The sequence below is a fragment of the Cupressus sempervirens genome, chromosome 10 (assembly GCF_028749045.1).
Source record: "Cupressus sempervirens isolate cs-2001-9-10 chromosome 10, ASM2874904v1, whole genome shotgun sequence".
Lineage (NCBI taxonomy): Eukaryota > Viridiplantae > Streptophyta > Pinopsida > Cupressales > Cupressaceae > Cupressus > Cupressus sempervirens.
In genome coordinates this window covers 913,093,228-913,106,166 of record NC_143127.1, presented here as the reverse complement: position 1 = coordinate 913,106,166, position 12,939 = coordinate 913,093,228, and positions in this window count along the sequence as shown.

The window sequence follows — 12,939 nt, the reverse complement described above, 5'->3', positions numbered from 1 at the left end:
ATCTTGGTAAAATCATTTACTTCGCTTAAACAACCCATTATGTCATCCATCCTCGACATAAGAAACCTATATTTCACTATGATTTTTTTAGTAGCTCTAGAATCAGTACACATTCACTATTCTCCATTATTTTTAGGTAATAATATAGCAAGTATAACACATGAGCTCAAACTTTCTCTGATCAAACATTTTTGCAACAAATCATGAACATTTCTATTAAGTTCTTCACTCTTTGTAGGTGTCAATCTATATGGTGCTTTGTTTGGAAAACTAGCTCTAGGAATCAAATCCATACAATGACTTATTCTTCTTACCAAAGGTAAACATTCAGAAATGTCCTTAGCATTAATATTCTCCTTATACTCATTTAGCAATTCTATAATTTTTGTTGTCACTCTATTATTACCAACTTCTACTACTTAGTCACTACTACCAACACTCAGTCCTATAGAAACTAAAGTAAAACAATCTCAGTTCTTCTTTACTTCCTTTTCAAATTGCTTTCCATTAACTAGGCACACTTTTATTGCAATACAACTAACCCCATCTAGAATTTCAATCAAAGGTGGCAATATTTGTTTCTTCCCATTTATCCAAAGAGTATATTGATTAAATCTTCCATTATGTACAACATATCTATCATATTGCCAAGGTCTACCCAAAAAATTATGGGAATAATCCATAATGTCCAATTTTGAACTTCGCGATACATTGCTCACTTACTAATATCTTATGCTCATCTTTGATCCATGAAACATGATAAGGTTTAGGATGTTTCAATCTCTACAACTACAACTTTCTAACTACCTCTTCTAATGCCATATTTTTTGAATGCCCACTATCAATTATTACCTTGCAGCATTTTCCATCCATCTTACATTTGGTCTTGAAAAGACTTCTTCTAAGGATAGGTTTCTCATTACTTCTGTTATTACATAAGGTTCTTCTCATCGTCAGATTTTCTCTAGCCTTAGGTCTACTTGGTGAATTCTCAATGTCTCTTTGAATCACAACATTTCTATTGTTGTTCCCACTTTCAAAAGATCTACTTTCAAAAGACTATGTCCTTCTTTACCACATCTGAAGAAATTATTATTGAAACCACCTCTAAAATAAGAATTACTTCTTCCTCAGTAAGATCTAGTACCTCCTCAATAAGAACAACCACCTTTCCACTTGGTCTTGTCTTTATCATCATTCTTCCATTTAGATTTTCCTTTATCCTACATAAAACTATCTGATCTACCACCTTCACCATTAGATCTACCTGTACCTCTCTGGAATCTACCACATCTACCTCTTTGTCTTTGTACATTCTTCTTTGTCAAGATCTCCTTACCTTTCCAGAAATATTGATATGCTTCTTCCACACTTTCCAACTTCACAAAACTTATTTCATTTTGAATTCTAGATCTCAATCCTTTTATGTACCTTGCAATTTTTTCAACATCATCATCCACATGTCCATATCTAATAGCTAATCTATAGAATTTCTTGGTATACTCTTTCATAGTCATATCCTTTTGTCTCAAATTTTGCATCTTTCCCAACAATCTAATTTGGTAATTAGTTGGAAGGAATTTGTTCTTTCACTTGTTCACCATCCTTGGCTAAGTTCTAATATTTTCCTTTCCTCTACTTTTTTTATTAGTTAGCAAATGCTCCCACCATAGTGAAGCATGATTTTTCAATGTAGTAACTATAATCTTCACCTTCTTATTATCAGGAGACTTTTCATACTCAAAGAACTTCTCCATATTTAAGATATAATCTAACATAGTATTGGTATCTAGTTTTCCATCATAAGGAACAACTCATACAATAGGCTTTGAATTTTGCCTAGACAACACTCTCAACAATCTTTCTTCATCTTTATCTTCTTCAAGTTTTGGATTATGGTTTGATGCTACTACTTCATCATAGCTTACACCATCAAGATGTGCTCCTCTCCTCTAGGTTTTCTCCATAGCATCTAATCTAGCTATAATTTTTCTCAATTGATCCAATATAAAATTATCAACATTTCCAATTCCATGAACCATCTTTACAAATTAGGTTCCTGCATGAGCATAACCCTCTGTAAGTTATAGGTAAAATTTGCAAATCTACAACCCTATAACCAATATCTAAAATAGGGTTTTACATGATCCAATCACCACAAGGATGAACCTCAAGCTCTGATACCAAATGATGTAGGGAGGCTAGGAGTAACTAAGGCTAATAGGCATACTCAACTACCCAAACCACCATGCAAGAGTTAACACAACAGAAACAAACATAAAAGAGAACATCACCAGAGAGAGAGAGAACAATATTCTTTGTCAATTCATAAAAATATCATCATAAATTCCCAGTTGCAAGGCCTTTTGGGTTATGACCAAATACAAATATGTTCATGATCTAAGATTCAACTTCAAATTTGCACTTTCTAGTTCTACTCTTCAATTGTCTCTAAAACTTCTCTAGTTGTAAGCCTAAACACTCTATTTATACTAGCCAAAATGGATTATAGATCATTCTAAAACATAGAGAATCCACAAATTGTCTCACAAAAAATATTAAATACCCATAAAAAAAAAAAAAACCTAACATTAAATACTTGAAAAGTTACAAGTAGGCTTGCATCAACAATTAAATGTCTAGAAATTAATGTCCAAGAAAAATCATGATATCTCCTAACTCTGATTGAATTAGAACTCATGCTTCAATTTATGGGTATTATTTTAGGTCCTGTATAACCCCTTGAGTGCATAAAGGTTGGTTCAGTAAGGATAAGTGCACTTCCATCCCAAAAGTCAAGCACAAAAAACTATTGTCCAGAACTTCTAGAAATTGATATGCTAGGATAATCACCATATCTCATAGCTTATGAGTAGTTAGAACTTACACCTTTCATAAAATGAATTAATCTAAGCCCTCTTCAATCTTTCAAAAGTGAATCCTCTCATTCATTGTGAAAAATTAGTTGCATAGTCTGCAATAGGCACCCAAAAACCAAAAAAAAGTAGTTTCAACAACAAAGTAATAACTAAAAACATGTAAGATAGCAATGCAACCCAAGATGCTCCCACATCAAACAACTAGTTTTGGAAGAAATGATTCTCCTAAATCATTGAGATGTCACAACTTGAGCTAAATCCAACTCAAATTGAGAAATCTATGAAGCATATTCCATAGGTTTGTTCTTCCACTTCACCAAATATTCATAATAATATTTTTCCCTTGTGCTCTTGCCAATTATATGATCCAATATATGTTCAACTTCTTCAATATACTTCTTAAGATAGTCCTTTGATAAAATAACTTCATAATCTAACTCATGATAGTTGTATATATCACCAATATTGAGTATAGGAGATATATCTATGTCATTAGGTAACTTAATTTCATAAGCATTTATACTGTCAAACTTCTTCAAGATCTTACAAGGTCCAAACTTCTTCATCTTTAGCTTACTATATGTTCCAACTAGAAATCTTCCTTTCTTTAGATGAACCATCACCTCATCACAAAATTGAAAATCATGATGTCTCCTAGACTGATCAACATTCTCCTTATACTTTTGATTACTTTGTTCTATAATCAACTTCACTTCATTATGTAAAGATTTCATAAAATGAACAAATTCTTCTCTTGCAACACCTCTCTTTTGTTCACAGAAAATAGCTCTAAAATCAAATACTCCTCTAGGATTCATTCTAGTAATAATCTCAAAAGGTTTCTTCCCTATACTCTTATTCATAGAATTATTATATGCAAATTTAACTTGTGCCAATCCCAATTACTAGGCTCATTCCCAATTAAACATCTCAAAAAATTACCCAAGCTTCTATGCACAACCTATGTCTATCCATTTTTTTGTGGGTGGAATGTACAACTAAAATTTAACTCACTACCCATCTTCTTCTACAAAGTCTTCCAAAAATAACCAACAAATTTACTATCTCTATCAAAAATAATAATACTTCTTACTAATCCATGCAATCTCACAATCACTTTAAAGAATAGTTTAGCAACATGCTCAAGATCTAACATCTTCTTACATGGTATGAAATGGGCCATCTTAGAAAATATTTACACTACAACAAATATGGAATCATTCTCCTTCATTTTCTTAGGTAATCCAAGAACAAAATCCATACTGATGTCCCTCCAAGGTTTCTCAAGAATAGTAATATGTGTATACAAACAAATATTTTGACTCGTACCTTTTGTAACTTGACAAACTCCACAACTCTTTACAATTTTTTTAGCATCGTTATACATTTAAGGCCAATAATAATTCCCTTTAGAAAACTCAATGTCTTATCAATTCCAAAATGTCCAGTCAGTCCACCACTATGCTTTTCCTTAATCATATTTAACCTCATAAGACTTTTAAGAATACACAACTAAACATCTTTGAACAAGATAACTTCTTGCATGAAATACTTATCATAATTACTAATGTGATTTGTTAGATTTGGTGATCTACACTCCCTCCACACCTCAAAAAAATTAGGATCATCATCATACAACTCTTTCATTTCATCAAAACCAAGAACTTCAACCTTCATTTTAGTCAACAAAGAATGTCTTCTACTCAATGCATCAGCAACTCTATTAGTAACTTTACTCTTGTGCTTAGTTACAAATGTAAAATTTTGCAAACACTCAACCCACTTCATTTGTCTCTTATTCAATTTATGTTGACTTCCCAAGTATTTTAAAGCTTTAGGATTAGTATACAACACAAACTCAAGAATCAAATCATTTCTCCACTTCTTCAATGCTTAAACAATAACATAAAATTTTTGATCATACACAAACTACTTCCTTTTAGCATCTTTCAACTTCTCACTAAAGAAAGAAACATTTTTACCTTCTTGACTTGATACAACTCCTATTACACTACCACTTACATCACATTCAACTTGAAATACTTCATTCAAATTAGGTAAAGCCAATACATGTAATTCAAGAACCTTTTATTTTAAAGTCTCAAAACTCTTATCATCTCTATGTGTCCACTTGAATTCCTTTTTATCTCCCCTCATTGTCTCAGTCATAACATTAAAAACAACACTGAAATTCTTTATAAATATTTTGTAAAAATTAGCCAAGCCATGAAATGATCCTACCTCATCCACATTCTCAAGTATAGGCTTCTCCAAAATTTCTTTAACCTTCGTAGGATCCATCTTCAATCCATCAGCTAAAATCACAAATCTCAAATACACAATCTCCTCTTGCATAAAAGAACACTTCTTTTAGATTAATCAACAACTTTTCCTCCTTCAACCTTTGGAATACTTGTCTAATATATTTAAGATGTTCTTCCTTAGTCTTACTAAATACCAAAATATCATTGAAATAAACAATCACAAACTTACCCAAGAATCTTTTTAGAACTTTGTTCATTAACCTCATGAAAGTACTAGGTGCATTAGTCAAACCAAAAAGCATAACCAACTATTCATACAAACCATCTTTTATCTTGAAAGTAGTCTTCCATTCATTACCTTCTCTTATTCTAATCTAATGATAGTCACTCTTCAAATCAATCTTGGTAAAATACTTTACTCCACTTAAACAATCCATTATGTCATCCATCCTCGGAATAAGAAACCTATATTTCACTATAATTTTTTTAATAGCTCTAGAATCAGTACACAATTACCATTCTCCATTATTTTTAGGTGCTAATATAGGAGGTATAGAACATGGGCTCAAACTTTCTCTAATCAACGATTTTTGCAACAACTCATGCACTTGTCTATTAAGTTTTTCACTCTTTGAAGGTTTCAATCTATATGGTCCTTTGTTTAGAAAACTAACTCTAGGAATCATATCCATACAATGAATTATAACTCTTACTGAATGAGTTATACTTCTTACTAAAGTTAAACCATTAGGAATATCCTTAGCAACAATATCCTTATACTCCTTTATCAATTCAATAATTTTGGTTGTCACTCAGTTATTACCAATTTTTGCTACTTGGTCATTACTACCAACACTTGGTCCTCTAGGAATTAAAGAAAAACAAACTTGGTTCTTCTTTACTTCCTTTTCAAATTACTTTCCATTACCTATGCAAACTTTTATTGCAATATAGCTGACCTCATCTATACTTTGAATCAAAAGTGGCAATATTTGTTTCTTTCCATTTATCCAAAGAGTATATTGATTCAATATTCCATCATATACAACATATCTATCATATTGCCAAGGTCTACCCAACAAAATATAGCAACAATCCATAATTTACAATTTTGAACTTCACAATACATTGCTCACTTACCAATATTTTATGCTCATCCTTGATCCATGAAACATGATAAGGTTTGGAATGTTTTAGCCTCTAAAAATATTATTGAAAATATTCAAGATATGAGAAGTTATTGAGAGGGGAGGGGTGAATCAGTAAGTTCAAAAATTTTAAGACAATTCAACACTTTAATCATATATACTATTCACCATTAATTCATCTAATCTATTGTATATGAGAGATCAAGCATTGATAACACATGTACACAGAGATTTGGTAAACTAGAAACCCTCCAAATAGAAGGTAAAATTGAGATGGGGATGATACCCACAAAACTTCATTACTATAGTATGAATTTGGCCTATTAAGGCTTACATTGACCACTTCTAGTGATCTTCCCTATTAGGAGCATAAAGGACTGCCAGGTCCACGTTGTTAGATGATTTAAAAACTTACACTAAAGTATGCACTCTATTAGGAGATTTATACAGAAGAATGTTAAGTCTACACTATTAAAGGATTTACAAAACTCATTCACTTGTTAGGATGAAATAGTGGATCTACTTACAAACTTGATTTTCTGATTAGATCCTAAAAGTATATATCACCTCTTGTGACTAATAAATCATTACTACTCCTTGTAGACCTTGCTGAATATTTTGCTCTTCTGCGGATTCGTATTTACACTTCTCAAACATTACATGTCTCTCTTGATACTTTCATCCATATACCATTGTATTTTGCAAATGATATAAGACATTACATATATACCATTCCAATAATTACAATTGCAAGCTCCTCTAAAACGCAAGTGAACAAATTATTACTGAGTCAAACAAATAGTAAATAACTTAGGTTCATTGAATTGACTCGGTGACCTTTTGATACTCGACTCCCACTACATTACTCAGCATCATCATGCACTTGGTAGAAGTGAAGGCTCAGTCCATACTAATGACCTATCATAGTTTTGAACTTGATAACCATTGGAGACTCGATAAATATAGTATCACTTTGTAAAAATTGAATCATTTGTTTACCTTGCTTTCACTCAGTAAACGTTATACTTTCATTACCGCACTTTTATCACTCAAGAAACACTACGCTTCCATCACTTGGTAAACATTGCACTTCCATCACTTGATAAAAACTATGCTTCCATCACTCGGTAAACATTATGAAGCTTGGTGAACACTGTAAACTCAATAGACATTGCTGGATTGCACATTCACTTAGTAGCTATACTTAGCTCAGTTAACACTAGAATGCTCAGTGTGAATTGTGAAGCTCGGTGTAAACTGCTTAAGTGATGAATGTACAAGGTAACTACTAAATGCTTGGTATACATTGTAGACTAAGTGATGAGCTTAGTAGCTATACTGATATAGATAAGTATTGTCACTAATGACAATAATAACTTAATGCCAACAATCTCCCCCTTTTGCATTAGTGACAAAACACTTATAAGTCAAAACATATGTACACAACTTGACTGAACGAATTTAAGTTTTTTTTTTTTTAAAATTGATCTTTATAGAATTGCTGCATATACAAATATACTTATGTACATGTGCAAACTTTATTGTGTGCTAACTCCCCTTATCACTTATAGTGATACCTTTCCTTATTTATTATGTTGAATCTATGAATCTCTCCCCCTTTTTGACAATAATGCCAAAGGCTACATATATACAATTTATATGACAACACCAAAGTGAGATAGAAATTCTTGATATACCTTGAGGATGGTGGAAAAAGTACTATCCCAAGTCTGCTACAAAAATTTGATAGGTGGAGAGGGCAATTTGAACTTATGCTGATAATTGAATCAAGTAATTAGCCACTGAGAAGTTCTAATCTTGGACCAATGTTTTGCAATGAGCAAGATGTTTCTGCATTGTGTCCATGATAGGAAGGATCGTGTTCTCAATATCTATGAGTGTAGATTAGATCCTTTCTTCCTCTCTCAATAGTTCTGCCTGTACATCTACCAAATATTTGATCTTGGTGTGATGGGAGGTTGTGGAGGAGGAATCCACCTTTAGCTTGGAGACACTTGATTGCATATCAATGTCAATCTTATTTAACTTATCCTTTATTTCTTTGGTAAATCCAAAAACATCACAAAGTTTAGCAAAAAGTGATGTTGTATTATTAAAAGAATTTTCAAAATTTCCCAAAAGTTTTGAAAATTCAACTTGCTTTATTGTTATCTTTTGAGCAATATGCTCTAGCACTTTATTATCAAATTCCTATTTAGCTTTCTCAATAAGTTTTTCTTGTCTAGAAGAATCTTCATTAAATTTTTGTATAGCCTCTTCTAACTAAATCAAAATGTGTTGAGTAGAATCTACTTCAAAACCTATAGCATCTATAATTATATTCTTGGAATTCTCAATTATTTTGTATTCCTTATCTCTTTTAGACCTTAACTGCTTCTACATAGCTTTCATCTCTATGATTTGACTAGCTAGCCTCATCTCTTCAATGGTAGTAGTGTCATAGTCAATCTTAGGTATCATTATCTTAGTGTCTAGGTCAAAGTCTTTATCAATTTCTTTTCCAGTGATCAAAAGTTTTAATGGATGCTTTTGTTTGACTTTTGTGATGACTAGTTTGACCTTAGGAATGGACACAATAGTGGAGATAGAAGGGCTAGCAATAAAAACTGGGATAGGACTTGAGGATTGAATGCTAATAGGAGTACTAACTGGATCAAAAATTGAACCACTTCCCAAAAATGATGATACACTCAGTATAGCAGTATTTGAACTAATTGGATTTAAAGTAGATGCAGATAATGCTAACAAAACTGTAGAACATTCTGAAATCAAAATTGTGGAACTTAGTGGTACACTTATTGTTGATGAAGGAGCTAAGGAGGTTGGCTTGGTAGCTAAAGAAGTAACAGTCAGGTCGGTAGATGAAGTGTTTGGCACATCTATTTTAGATACCTAGAGTTGGGAGGTGGTCAGTGAAGATTGAGCAATTGATGTGGTAATTGTGATCACAATATCACTTGCAGAAGTTGTCACCATAGTGGATGTAATAGTCTTTGGTGGAGAGTGAGGAAGGGATGCAATCACTTCTGCTAAAATTTTAACTAGATCTTCTTCTTCCTCACCTTTGCCCTCGGTAAGCATAAGAGGACCGGTTACAGTTTTTAATTTGACTATCTTCCTCTTGCCTTTTCTTATGGCCTAGCATAGCTTGATTTCAAGCTCAATTCTAACCTTTTCCTCATCATATGTTCTAAAAATTGGTTGCCTTGGGTCTACAGGCTCATTCACCAGTGCTTCAATAATGTCCCTAGCCTCATCAATATTTACCTCATAGGGAAGAAGTTTTACCCATGCAACTCGGGGTCTAACTGCCTGAATGTATACCTTATCATAGTCAACAATAAATATTACATCATCTCTATAATATTTAACCAATTTTGAAAGAATTCAGAACCTGTTGTTCATCCTTTCCTTAAAATCTTCAAAATAATTATCCATGATGCTTTCAAAATTTTCACCCATTTTTGCTACAAACTCATTTATCTGATAAATAATGGGAATATCTTTTCTCCACACTATAATTCCTTTAAATGGAAATAATTTTTGAATATAGAAGAATAAACAAGTCAACAGAGAACCGAATTTACAAGGATTATTCTTTCAAGGCCTTATACTCTCCATATTTTTATTCAATTGTCTCAACAATAACTCTGACAGATCAAATTCAAGGTTTTTCATTATAATTTTAAAGGCCAAATCCACAGCCTCACAAGGTACACTGTTTAGTCAACTAGAGCTATAGATTTTGTGGGCAATGACATGAATGCCAAATCTGAATTTGACATCTAATACAATGCTGACCTTTAACCCTCTACTATCCCACTTGGCTAGGGTTTGCTTCTATAACTCATTCCATCCTAGGGTTTTGGTAACCTTCACTTTGTTGAGCATAGGGAGACCTGTGATTTTGTGAATCCTCTTTTTTGTGATTAACATTGGCTACTCTAGCCATAGTTGCCCATTGTGCACCCGACTCAGAATATACCTAATCCACTTGGTTTGGAAGCTTCTTGGCATATGTGAGATATAGTTAAACCTTTGGTTTCAAGATGCTTATGCTTGGGTTTCAAAGAGCCATCAACACCCATTTCTTCTAGGGCATTGTCCATTTCTAGGTTTCCAATTTCTTGAATAGAACATTTAAAATGTGTAGAAATATTATTTATGAGGAGTACCTTTGGTGAAATTTGAGATTGAGCGCCATTAGGTCAAGTGATTCTACAATGGTCAAAACAATTTTGAAGTTGGGCACTTTCCATTTTGCACCCTTTACCAACATCTCTGAACCCATTTTTGCCTTGGTGCCACTACTACTCCCAAATATCATTGATGCTCGATAAAAGGTTAAAAAAATTTGAACAAATCTTTTGCAAGAAAATTTCTTGGAATCGCTCGAAATTTCTTGGATTGCACCTAAAAGTTTCTTAGCTCTGAAATTGCGATGAAGAATAAAATTGAATTCTGCCCTTTTGACAAATAATTTTCTATAAATGCTTGGTACAAAGGTAGCTAAGATGACATAGTGCTTGATAGGCTGTTATTGACTTGCTCGGTACAAGCTTGCAACTTGGTGATCGAACAAAACTTTTAGTTTTTCCTAACCTAGCTCAATAAGGTCTTTAACAAACTTTCCTCGGTAGATGCAACTTGACAAAAGATACACTTTCTTTGATCTTTGTGTATTTGGAATACTGATTTGATCATTTTTCTTTCTTGCATTTGGAACTGCTCTAAGTATAGCTTGATAATATAGTTCCAGATCCTTCTTTATGAGTCTAGTTAGAAGTGGTGGAGTCACCTACTTCTTAAGTGACATTACCATCATTTGAACTATCTTGCTCGATAGATTTTGGAATTAATTTTTGCCTCATTTGCTTCTAAATGATGTTAGCTTTAGCTTTCTTTTTATCTTCAATTCTTCCTATGTTCATGAATTTTTTAGCTATATGACCGAGTTTTGTACATGTATAACATCTTACTATTCTATCTCTTTTTCTCAAGTGATGCCTTGAGCAGTCTTTTCCAATGTGTCCATATTCTCCATAGTAATGACATCTGCACCAAGTATTGTAGTCCCATCCAAATATTTCCTTAACAATTTGTTTAGCTAGATTGAATGATTTGGATCCACATTGGAATGCCTTGTGACCATGCTTCTTGCATTTGTGATAGTTGCCTTCAAATTTTGGTTTTTCCTTGCATTCATTAGCTTTATGACCATGCTGACTATGATTGTAACATTTACCATTGAATTTACCTTTTCCATTGCTCCAACACTTTTTTGATGTGTGACTTAGCTTACAACAGTGATTGCAAGTATGTCTTTGATTCCTTTGGGCTTCCTTGTAACCAAGTCTAGTTTTACCCTTTTGTCTATGAAGATTCTACTCACTTTGTTGATTTAATTTAGTTATGTCTATTTGAGATTTCATCATTCTCTCATTGATTTACTTTTCAGTGATCAAGTCATTTTGAAAAATTTCATTGATTTGTCTTTTAGATCTAAAGTCACTTTTTAAGCTTTCATTGATTTGTCTTTTAGTGATTGAATCATTCTTCAAGGTTTCATTCTCAGATCTCAAATTCATAATTTCTTCATTTGCATTGGATAGTTGATCTACAAGATCTTCATGCTGAAGGGATTGATTATTTCTTGCCTCTAAGTCTTCATTTGCCTTGTCTCTCTATTCCAAAACTTCACATAGCCTGATTGATTGGATTTCTTATTCTCTTTTAAGCTTTCTTACTTCTTCCTGTATAGAACCATTGTTTGCTAGGAGTTCCTTGATAGCCTCATTAGCTTCATCTAAATTGCTTGATGGTAAAATTTCTTCTATCTTTTCTTCAACATACTGATGATCATTCATTTTTCTTCCAAGTTCCTTTCTTCTCTTCAAGAATTAAGAAAGATGCTCCTTTGCTTCTTTGAGTTGAGCCATGATCATTTCCAGATCTAGCTTTTCATTTTCAATAGCTTTGTCAAGTCTAAATATCTCCATTTTCCTTGATCTTTGCTAAAGTTGTCAAGCTTTTTCTTGAGAATCAAAATGCTCTGATACCAATTGTTGGAAATATTAAAGATATGATGAGTTACTGAGAGGGGAGGGGTGAATCAGTAACTTCAAAAATTTTAAGAAAATTCAACATTTTAATCATATATACTATTCACCATTCATTCATCTAATCTACTATAGATGAGAGATCAACCATTCATAACACATGTGCATAGAGATTTGGTAACCCAAAAACCTTCCAAATAAAAGTAAAACTGGGGTGGGGATGATACCCACAAAACATTATTACTGCAGTATGAAGTCGGCTTGTTAAGGCTTACATTGACCACTTTTGGTGATTTGCCCTGTTAGGAGCATAAAAGACTGCTAGGTCCACCTTGTTAGAGGATTTACAAACATAAACTGAAGTATGCATTCTATTAGGAGATTTATACAAAAGACTATTAAGTCTACCCTATTAAAGGATTTACAAAATTGATTCACCTGTTAGGATGAAACAGTGGATCTACTTACAAACTTGATTTGCTGATTAGATCCTTGAAGTATATATCACCTCTTGTGACTGATGAATCATTACTACTCCTTGTAGACCTTGCTGAATATTTTTCTCTTT